This window comes from Etheostoma cragini, chromosome 10 (genome assembly GCF_013103735.1).
Source record: "Etheostoma cragini isolate CJK2018 chromosome 10, CSU_Ecrag_1.0, whole genome shotgun sequence".
NCBI lineage: Eukaryota > Metazoa > Chordata > Actinopteri > Perciformes > Percidae > Etheostoma > Etheostoma cragini.
In genome coordinates, this window is record NC_048416.1 from 16,458,590 (window position 1) to 16,470,903 (window position 12,314).

At 38.3% G+C, this 12,314-nt stretch overlaps 1 protein-coding gene across 3 annotated transcripts in view; it reads right to left on the minus strand.

Moving 5' to 3' along the window:
• Window positions 1-3,712, minus strand: part of slc43a1a (solute carrier family 43 member 1a) — a 24,742-nt gene extending 21,030 nt beyond the window's left edge. For all 3 annotated transcript variants that reach the window (XM_034882763.1, XM_034882761.1, XM_034882762.1), the window contains exon 1: window positions 3,469-3,712. The gene's annotated coding sequence lies outside the window, so the exon portion shown is untranslated. The remainder of the gene's footprint in view (window positions 1-3,468) is intronic.
• Window positions 3,713-12,314: the final 8,602 nt, after the last annotated feature.

Below are 12,314 nucleotides of genomic sequence, written 5' to 3' on the forward strand. Positions count from 1 at the left end.
TGGAAAGTAACAGAGGGAGGAAAAGCTTCAGCCACTTGATTTGAAGAGAGGCGCATGGGGAGGGAAGTCAAACCAGTCACACAGGAAACACTTTCAGTAGCTCCTAATGAGGGCATGGCTTCTGTGTGTGGGTGTGTGCGTGAGTGTGTGTGAAAAGAGTATCTAATTGGACAGATTTGTCTCTGCGTGTGTCCATGGCTCTGCGTATGTGCTCGTGAGGCGTGCATGTAATGCAATTATGCACAGCACCATGGACTGCCTTTGTGCTGAAAGAGACTTTGAAAAAGGAGGATTTCTGTGTAACTGACACCCCATGCTGAAAACCCCTTCAGCACACACACACAAATCCCCAATTTAATTCAACTACGAGGCGACAGGGCGAGATGGTGCTTATTCACAGTTCTGTAAATGTATAATCCATAAAATTAACCTGTTAATTAAACCACCAAAGCTCAAAGACAGTAAAGAGGCTAACTTGTTGCCTATGGCAGTGGATTCTCAAACTTTTTCACATCAACGACCCTTAAACTGACACAAATCAGAGCACGGACTTCCAAGTGATAACACTTTGTCTCAGGGTCCGCCACCTGATAGAATTGTTGCTTTTATATGTTTTATAACAGAAAGTGAATGCAACCCATGAGCCAAATAGTCATACACTGTGTGTTACTCGTGGATGAATTTATAGTGAAAATAAACCTAAGATGTTTCATCGACATCTACAACACAGCCTTGACGATACATTACTTGTTGACATATCATAAGACAGATATAATCAAGTTATTACAAAAGGTCCTTAGTCAATGCATTTAAATAATTTAAGGAAACAATAAACCTGAAAAGTAGCTATTGAAATAAAGTGCTTGGTTTATAATTAGTGCTAGTGATGGAGGGACAGCGCATGGTCTGCATGTGAAGTGCAGCGTCTCCAGCTACACAGACCCGCCTGTGGACACCTGTCTGTAAATAATGTCACTTAAAAGTGTACATATTGGCTCATTATATTGGCCGGCGGATAAAATCGGTCTATCACTAATTCTTATTCTCTGATCAAATACTGATGTCAAAAAACATTCAAACATCAAAGATTAAAGTTCATAATTCATAGAATGCTCCTGTGATTTATTGTTGTTTAGCAATCAAAAAAACTGTAAGCGCAGAACTAGTCTCACAACATAAAAGTTATGCATTGGTGTTTGCAGACGGACAGGCCAGTTTAAACCGGAACAGACACAGTCCATTAAAGACCTTATAGACTGTCACATGGATTGGATTTACGGTCCAGTGGCAGCAACACACAGTAAATACACATCACATGCACACTCATTTGCTTGGGAGACAATGTTGTAACGGAACCCAGAGTCATGGATACTTGGTGTCCCGACAACAGAGCGTGTGTGTGTAAGAAAGGTATCAGTTGCTTGTCAGTGTGTATTTGACCTCAGGCTGGTGGGGTGTGGACTGATACAACACACACAAGTCATGCAATTTCAAGATCTTAACAAGATATTGTTTACCACACATTCGTGCACTCTGTTTCCCGCCTGTTTTGTGCTGCTTGTTACGGCAGGAATCGTGTCTCTTTTGTCTTGGGGTTAAAAAGGAGTGGCCGTGTGTTGTGAAGCAACAACGACATGAAAACAAGCTCAACACAAAACTGCAAAGACTTATCAGGTTGGCAGGCAGTTGTGAGCTCCTGCCATAACACTGTGAAGTGTGAGTGTGTGTGCCAATATAAGAATGCTGCTTCCTGAAATAGCTTACCTGAGCATCAGCAGCTGATGCAATGTTGCCATGACTCACTCACTGTTATGGTAATGCAGAGTTTTAGTATTCATAGTGGAGGTTATATAAAAGCCTAGCCTATTATATTGCATGTTAAATTATTATGATAAAAAAACCTTTTCAGCTGCTTCTGCTGCCTTCTTTCAAGTTCTTATGTTGATGCTCCCATCCAGCCCTGCTCTTTTTTCCCCGCGGGGATATGTCTGACCTTGACCAGGCGTGTTTATCAACCACTGCCGGACATAAAGGACCGCAGGGCAAACTCTTTATCCTCACAAGTTTCCCAAAAAAATAAACCAGGCGCCCTATGGGGCCTCTGTCTCCCGAGGTGTCCAGAAACGCAACCCCCGAGGCTGCCCGGCCGGCAAGCAGCTGTCCCTCCGCGGACATGACCTCAGCCCGGGGTCCGGTTACCGGAACGGCGGGGCTGCCGCCGGCCGCTGGAAAGCCGCGGGGCAAGTCTGCTGCCGCGTTCACGTGCTGTCCGAAACGTCAGACTTGTGATCTCAAAACACAAGTAAGATTGCACAAAAAGTAAACTGTTTTCCATAAGACCACGTGCCTACAGGTGACAGTGTAGGAGACAGAAAGAGACATGAAATCACTGTCAAGAACATGTGGAAAAAGGATTAATTAGTTTAGTTTTAGAATACTAGGCTAGTGCTAAAATTATTCATTGATCAACAGAATTAATTAATTAAAATTAATTGTCAATGAATCTAATAGGCTAATTGCGTTTCAAACTAATGGTAAAAAAAAAAGAAAAAGAAAAAGAATTTAAGGATGTCACCTTGGGCTCTGAGAAAATGGGATGTTTTAATATTTTATAACAATATTGTTTTTATCAATAGCAAAAATATAGTTTCAGCTCCGATTAGAAAAGGAAAATGTTGGAGACACAACACTCTTAAACATTTCACTCAGACGTCAGACTCAAGGATATTTATTCTGAAATAGATTTTTTTAACGAATAAATCAATTCGTCGAATCAATTCGATAATATCGAATCAATTCGATAAATCAAATCGAATAAATCAATAAAGGTTTTCTTTTATATAAAATCTGACTTTAGGGGTGCCCGTGAAGGCAACAGAGGCTAGTTCACTAACCCCAAAACACTGGAACCGCTGCTTCTTGATAATAGCATTTGAATTACTGTGTGAATTACTGAATTACCGCTGCTTCTTGATAATAGCATTTGAATTACTGTGTGATAGCCTAGCATATATGTCTAATTGTAGCTATGTGCTTATTCTAGGGTAAAAAACGAGCAACATAATGACACGATTTGGGAGTTCTGGCTACTTCTCAAAGAAAGATAGACAAGCAGACAGCATCTGAACGATGACTTCCGAAACAACCGGTTCCTTTCAGGTTGGGCTACTACTACTCTACTACTCTACTACTCACCCTCATTTTGTAGTTTTCTACTGACACTTTCACCCCTCTGTGAAAACTGATACTTCTCGCTTCCATTCTACATATTTTCACGATTAATACAGACATTATGTGACACTGTGCCTTTTCTAAAATGTAAAAGTCGCCGTTTAATGCCACGTGGATCTGCTGCCGGTTCGGCTTCATGCCGCCAGTTTACACACACACACACACACACACTTCATTGCAGTGAATCTACCTACAGTAGCCACATAGTGAACATATACGGGGAAATCAGTTACTTACTTCAGTCGTGCGTCTTCTGAGAGAGAAATGAAAATCTTTCTTTTTTTGTTGCTCACTGAGTGAAAAAAGTAAGGATTCAAACTCTGTTCTCACAGCTGTTCTTGTTGATTGGTGGTAGTAAACCCCTAAACCTCTCCCCACTCTGCTTCAATTGTTCCTCGTGGAGGTAACGTGCATGGGATACTCCACACTTCTTTTCTTTCCCTGGTTTCTCACAGACTCCCCCTCTTCTACTAATTTGACTTCTAATTCCCTCCCTCTTTCCCTTAGAAAGAGGAAGGGAAGGTCATTCCACTCAACTCAACGCCAAATGTCCTTCACAGAGCCTGCAGCTCAGCTTAATTCTACACCACTACATTTCAGAGGTAAATATTGTATAATGAATGTGAAATAATGTTGTTTTTACTCTACAGTTATCTGACTGTTTTAATTACTAGTTTGGCCTACTTTACAAATTACATTGTTGTACACATTTAGTGTATAAAATACAATGTTTCATTATACACTTCCGGTCAAAAGTTTGGGGTCACTCACAAATTTCCATTGGACTCCATTATAGACAGAATCCCAGCTGAGATCGGTTGCCTTGTTTTTTTTAACCAGGGCGGCAGTTTCCAGATTACATTATGTGCTTACATAATTGCAAAAGGGTTGTTTAATGTTTTCTTCGTTAGTTTTTTAAAAATAATATCATATTAGTAAACAAAATGAGCATTTGGAACATTGGATGAAGGGTTGCTGATAATGGGAAACGTAAATATTGCATTAAAGATCAGCCACCCACCAGATCAGCTGGTATCCTGTCTATAATGGAGTGAAATGGAAATTTGTAAGTGACCCCAAACTTTAGACTGGTAGTGTAAATGAATCTACCCAACAACGTACAGGCCCACAAGTACAGCTAAAATGATTAGGCGATTTAACACTTGACAGGCTGACAGAACTGTTTTGATCGTTTACAGTTTCTAAAATGGAAGGATATTTCTTTTTCTTTTTCTTTTAATACTTTAATTACTTTTTCCTGAAGTTACTTACATGGTTTACTTAAGTAACTTATTCAATGCAGGACTTTTACTTGTTACAAAGTATTTTTACACTGTGCTATTAGTACTTTTACTCTATATCAAATTTGAAACAATTAATCAGCCAGGTTAAAGAGCAGATATGGCAACAACATATTGTTGTTAACTTGTTTATTTGCACAAGCCAATAAATTAATGTACAAATTAAATGAATGTATGTATAAATTATATTTGCTGTGAAACCTATATTGTGGCCTTCAGCAGGCAGTTTTCAGCAGAAATACCTGAACCAAAACTTAACGTTAAAACTTGAAATTCAAAGCAGCTGCTTGAGCACAGTTTCTGTTGACGTTCACTGTTAATCACCAAAGCTTATTCATTGTTTCCTCGAGGCCCTACAAACTCATTGAAACATTTCCTCCCTCATTTGACTTTGCAAAGTCAATTATTTGGACATCAATCAACATGGTTTATATCATGTGAAGTGGCTTTCTCCTATGAATGTTGGGACGTTTTTGCATTTCTTGGCTCATCCACGACTGTTGACCAGAGGAAGTGTGCAACAGGCACAGCCAGTTCCCTTCTTTAAATCACTTTCAAAAACTTAATTCAACAAATGTGCTTTCAAGTGAGTCTTTTACTACCGGATTATACGATATGTTTCACTTTTTTTATGTTTTCATTTTTTTCTTTTACCTCAATTTTTTACACTTTTAATCTTGTTTTGCTATATAAAAAAATAATTGTAAACCATTGGCAGGAATGTGTATTTGCTTCACATGTGTTGTCATGTGTATGCACAAACCCAATTAAATGGGTTCCACCCCTAAAAATATTGCTCCCTTGTGCTACTAGGGGTCAGAAGCTGTGCAGTGGACCTTTTTAACAGTGTGTAGGGTAGTGGCATCTTGTGGTGGGGTTGCAGATTTCAACCAACTGACTTCCTCTTCCCTTACCCCTCCCTTTCCAAGCGTGTAGATAACCTTCTGTGGATCAGACAACATAAAAACGGAAAGGCCCTCTTTAGAGCCATTGTTTGGTGTGTCTGTTCTAGGCTAATGTAGAAACATGGCAGTACAAAAAAAAGAGAGTTGCAGGCTTCCAGGAAGCTAAAATAAAGCCTTTATGTCTACATACAGTATAGGGAGCATAGCATACTGTGTGTAGATATAAAGGCTTCATTTAAAGCTAACTAAAAGTCAACGAGACTTAGTTTAAGGTGATTATACACTAAGTATTATTTTTTTTTTAATAATATCCATTTCTGCCAATAGATTCATCTAAACCCTATATACTGGTTCTCTTATTTCCTTGGCAATGACACACTTACTGTGTGTAAAAGTCCAAAAAGTCCTGCTTATTCATTCACCCATGATGCTTCCACCACAAAGGAAAATCCGCATCCTACTGGGCTCTACAGGTAAATGTCCAGTTTTCCATTTGAAACATACAGAAATTTGCCATTGTAGGTTCCTGACAGCCGTAGACTTACAGTTGGTCATGGAACATTTGTTCAAGCTGCAAGGGCAACTCGGTAACTAGGAACTGTGGGCCCCAATTTCTTAATGAAATAATCCCTTTGGAATTTGTGTGAGCGCCCTCCAGCTGTGGACACCTGGAAATGTCACCTCTAACCCTACCTGCAAACTGCAAAGTCCATGTAAGCAAATTACAAAGTCAGGTCAATTTATACTCAATTCGACAATTATGTACTTTACTTACCTCACAGCAGGGAAGCCTGATAGAAATATGAGTGATTACACACAGAGTGGACACGATGCAGAAACAACTCCACTGTATTTCATACAATAGCTTCAGCAGTCTACATTCCACCAGGTGAGTATGGAGGCTGCCCTGTCAGATCTGTGCTAAAACCTCAACTTCTCACAGACTGGTAATCCTGATGCTGAAAGTGGAAATTCTACTAATTCCAGGAGGGAGCCAAAAAGCATGAGGCTATGAACTATGACAAATTACAAGCCCACCCCTTCTCCTTGTCAAGTGCTATTGCGTCTAGGCTGAAGCAAGTGAGCTAAACACATTTGATCCCTGCTTTAAGGCCGTCTGAAGCCAAGAAGCAAAAACAGCTGAAGCAGAGGTTAATGGATGGGTGGTTGCACCTCTCACAGGTTCCTCAACTTTTACCCAAATTTGGTTAATAAGACTCCACACAGGCGGCGGTAAACCCCAAATCCAGGTTTTAAAATATCACATCAGTCTATGTTTTTCTGTAGTCTGTGTCCAGAAACATTGTTGATTTAAGTACTACAGTAATATTTGAGGCCTTACTGTGATGTCACATCATATAGACATTGCGGTTGTGGTGTCTTTCCCCTTCATTTCTTCACACTATATAATACAATAAATATAATTACAGTATATTTAAACATCCATATTTGATTATTGAAAACATAAACAACTTATAAAAGTACCAGTTTTACAGAGTACCACAAATCTGAAATCCATTGATTTCAGATTTATTGAAAATCCATTACTATCCAGAAGTGATGACTGTATAGACTTTTTTAGGTGCAAAGTTTTTGTTTAGATTCATTTTATCATTCATCAATTTTCATTCTACTCAGAGAAAAAAACGTGCAAAGGATGGAGATGTTGGACTCCAGATAAATGGCGCCACCTGCTGGACAGGCAGCAGTACCACATCAACAACAACAACAGCCACCACAGAAAAGAATTACGGCTTGTTAAAGAGAGCCTAAGAGCCTAAAGACTACATGGATAAAACTGCACCTTTTATTTTCAGGTCAGGTCAGCTTCAGCACAGCCACTAAAGGGGATTCAAAGCAGCAGTTTGAATGATGTGTGTAATTTATTATTTAATAGACACATTTGGAATAAACACATGGAAATCCCTCATCTGAAAAATGTATTAATGATGATTCTCTATACAGACATTTGTCATTTACTTACTCACTGAAAAATGTTTATCTCAAATAGTTATGGTAACCAAATATTGTATAATGTGGCCATAAGTGCACTCTCATAATAATGCATCTAAGTGGGGTATTAAAGCCACACATTTCTGCCACAGACTGATAGTCTGAATGCAACAGCAAACTTTTGCCAAACAATACTGAGTCCACTGAGTTCAATAAGAGCATCTGACTTCCATGGATGACTCTCGGTAGAGTTAGATGGACTGCACAGAGAGTGTTTTGACTAATTCATAGATGACTTTACATGTTTCTGTGTCTGCCTCAGATTTGTACATTTCAGCTGTCAAAGTGTGAGAACAATCACTGAAATATGACTTCTTATTCTTCATTTCATACATTCATTCTGATTCATACATTTGGAAAATAGAAAAAAATCACCTATATTTGTGTAATGCCCTGCAAAGCCTATAAGCAACTGACATTTAGGTTGTCAACTATTGCAAATGATTACTCAAATACTTTACAAACAAATTAATAAATAAGAAACTGATTTTCATAAAGATTTTGAGTTATGGTAGCAAAGTTACAGTAGGGGGTTGTCATCATGTATGTGCAAGAACAAGAAGTATATTGGAAAAATGTGCATCTGAAACCCAAACAGACAATGAAACAGCTGTGAAATATCAAGAAAGTCACAACTATGCCAAAACATAATAAGTTCTACACATCATAATCAATGCCCTACATTTCAACCATTTGAAGTGTCATTTATATTGTGCGCTGACTTTTTGACCAGAATCCCTTTAAAGGCAAGATACTGTTTGTAAGTTACAACAACTTGTTTTAGGACTGTGTATTTCCTTCGATCTACAGGCTGTGATGTTCCTCTGAAAGACTGAAAAAGGCCTTTTTTATTTTACGGTGAACTTTACTATGATTAACGATAGCCTATTTCGGTAACTCAAAACAACTCAATAGTTATAACAGTTAACCTTTAAGGCCAAACACCTTCTCTGGCTTTCTTACAGTGAGCGTTCCTCTCACTCTGAGAGTCAGAACTGATTCACCCAAAGAGTCATTTGTGGTTTGATAGCATGATGTGCTTGATTTAGTTTCAGTGAGTATATCTGGCATTTGCACAGTACATATATTGACTTGTCATAGCAGGAAAAGCACAGGTGGAACGTAGCCATCAAGTGTCGATGCAAGCCACACCCATGAGTCAGCACGCACAACCCTGAAACTGCCTCACCTAAATGGAATGCAGTCGTTTTGTAGATTATCAATTTGGGGTGGATGGTAGAGATGGCAAAGATTCTCATGGTAAATGACTTTAAAGAAGAAAAAAAAAGAAGAAAAGAATGTTCTCGTCAGCAAAATGGTTGTGTGATTACAGAGAATTTAGCGCTATTAAATTTGGGTTTAATTTCAACGAACCACGGTCGGTGGCTGATGTGAGGTGTCCATATTTATTTAGTTTTCTGGCACTTCCATATTAGTATGCTTTAATTAAAGTAAGTTAAAGTTTCATTACAACTTGGAAGTTTACGGAAATGAAGTTGGAAGCTTGTAATTATAATTGCTTCAATATGACTGTCATGGACCAAGAAGTGAAGGAACACAGTATAAAAGTAAAAGTAAAAAGTAAATAAAAGTAAATAAATAAAAAGTTGGGTTTATTATTAATATTTTGTCTAACCAACCACACACTGTTGGGCATAATGAAAAGCACTCAATTATTTATTTTGCTTTGCCATAATACTAAAATAGCATACTATTGTAGGAAATTCTTCAGATTGTTCGCATGCGCAGAAATAGTTGCAGATACACACACATACTGTTGAAACATTTATTTTTTGTATTTTTCACCAAACAAGTCATATATGCAACATATATTTACATTGGACTGAACAGAAATATGCTCACAAAAACAGTAAACTGAAAAAGAAAATTGCAGAAAAGAATATATAGAAAAAAAGAGGCAAGAAAAAGAATTAGGCAGAATCTTCAATTTTTATTGGTGCTTTTCATAGTGCTTAACCTGGATTGAAGTGGTAACAATTAACCATTGAGGTGTTTGACCTGTTGGCACATATCAGCCTATTAGCTCATGTAGTGTCATTTTGAATGGCAGTGTTTTAAAATTGGAAACATGTGATGTTATGTCAGATCATTGTGTCTTATGCAGAAAACCGTGTTCAGCACATTTAAATAGAGCCATTTTGAATTTCAAAATGTGTATAAAGCAGAAAATGGGTTTAGACTTTTGATGACTTGAAAGAGGTTTTGCTCTCTGTGTGTCAGTTTAAATAGTTGTGCTATGCATGCCATTTTAATGTGTTGGCAATTGGAAAACACTGTAACAAGGAACAGAAATAACTTACTTAATAGAGCATTCAGATTGATTCCAAAGCTTTGATTATGGAACTTGCAGACGTTCTGATCAGCTTAATCAAAGCCTGATGAATCCAGACAATCCTGACAATGAACAAACAACAAGAATGCTACTTTTATTATGTTAGACTATAATATAGTATTACTCAATAATGTTTTTCTGACATAAACAGCAGGGATTTGTTATATTCTACCGTATGCCTACTTTATGTGTGTTTGCGAAAACGTTTTCACTCTTAAGGATCACAAGGTGCTTTGGCAAACTCGAGACAAGCATTATTTTTTTCTTTCCAGTGAGCAATGGTTTCTTTCTTGGTACCCTGCCATCATCTCCAGCTTCTTTTTTTTGGTGGACATTATGAACACTGACTGAAGCCAAGGACTTAAGGATTCTGCAGGCCCTTGGATGTTGAAATAGCTGTTCTTTTAAACTTCTGGTATGATTTTTATTCTTTGCTCTGTGAAAGATTTTGGCAGAACAATCACTTCACGCCCTGGAGCTTTTGGAATGACTTTGGAAGAATTTCCAGACTGACAAGCGTCAACATCGTCCCTCTGGAGAGGATGATGTATTGTGTTTGATCGTGACTTGGTATGGTTCTAAAACTTATGTGCTTTTCTGTCATGGTAAAGGCCAACATTTCTATCCAAACAGAGAGGATAGCTGCCACTTCTGTAAAAGAGTTGAGGAACAAGACTATGCATTAACAATTTCATAACAAAACTGCATAGTCAAACAATGAATCAATCCATTTTTATCTATCAAATGAAATTGTACAAGGTAGAATCCATAGCTAAGTTACAACTTTTTTATGTGTTCTTAAAGGTGCTCTAAGAGCTGTCACGCGTGTTTAAGGCTACAACATTTGTTGTCACACACAACAAACATCTCCTCACTATCCGTGAGCTGCCTGTCCCCAGAACACACTGTAAAAACACGCGGTCTCTGTAGACAGCCCAGGGTCTACAAACGGCAACAAAAAGACTGTGTGCCCACCTGCACCACGAAGCATACACAAACAGTGTTCCAGCGTTCCAGCCAATAACGAAAAGAAGAAATTGGGGGTTGTGGGGGTTAGTGCTTGGAAAAGGGAGGGGGGAGGGGATGGGATGAGGAATAGGAGGGGCAAGCCAGTCTTGTTTTGTTTGAAAATACTCCACACGTCAACAAGAAGCAACAACACCCAACATCGCGTAGAGCACCTTTAAGTGGACTTTGTGTTTGACTCTGTGTTGGGGTGGCATCAGTTCTGAACAAGCGTTAGCTAGTGTTGCACACTGTTGGCGCTGTAGGGGAGCTACAAAGAAACAAGGTACTCAGAGTGTGCATCAACATCAAATTCCTTGACATTTTACCAGCAAAACTGTCCCAAATCCTTCATATAAAGTAGAAATCAGTCCACAGGCTGTTACAGGCAACTGAGAAAGTCGGGGAAGATCTCAGTTGTTAAGTTAGTGTACAATCTGTTCAAACATTGGCAATACAAAGCAATTAATATATATATATATATATATATATATATATATATATATATATATATATATATAGTGTGTGTGTATATATTTATAAACTCAACATACCTTTAAGTTTACATATAGCTCAAAAAGTGCATTAGAACCCACATTATTTCAAATTTTTACTATGAATATAATACCAGAAAGAGTAACATGTGACGTGTGTGTGTGTGTGTGTGTGTGTGTGTGTGTGTGTGTGTGTGTGTGTGTTTCCAATTGACCTGAAGCCCCTTTAAAAGCAACCCTGTGATGCGGCTGCTGTTTGACATAGTTAGGGAAATTCCATCTTATTAGACCTAATTATCATTCTTCAATCTGTTTCTACTTAAATAAGGTCCAGACAGTAATCAGTGAATGCACACACACATACACTGAAAACTCAAACTCAATGTGGTCTTAATTTTCATTAATGTGAGGACGGTTGGTGGGTTGGCAGAGGAGCTGGAGAGTCTCACGGTACCTGAAACATAAAACATATCTAATCCCATGATTCTATTAGCAGAAGACCATAACACATCATTCTTCTCAGCTCAAAACTACACACAGGTGGTCGAAACACAGTCACTACTTCTGAGGTCGCATTAACCACTAATAGTAACACTCACTGTTCACCAGAGGAGGGCAACAGAGGCCTATAAAACTTGCATGGTGCTACTTTTTACAAGAGGAGTACATTTAATCTCTTTCACTACTGGCCAACCATTTAGGAAATCTACTGTGGGCTGAAACAGTTTCCAGTGAGGTTATTCAAGATTTGGAGCAAGAGCTTTCTTGTTAATGTAATCCAGTGATCTCCAAACACAAAAAAACAAAGCATGAATACATCTTTTTGGCTTTTTTGCCAGCCTTTTGTTCTCCAGTAACTTGGAGGCTTTTCTTATCTTTCTCAATCCTAAATCCATAAAGATCTCGTCTTATCCAACTTGGAACGCATTTTCCAATTTTTCTTCATTGCACTGATTTCTGCCAAGTGTCTCATCACTTGCTTTACTGCAGAGCTTCATACATCTTCTTAAAG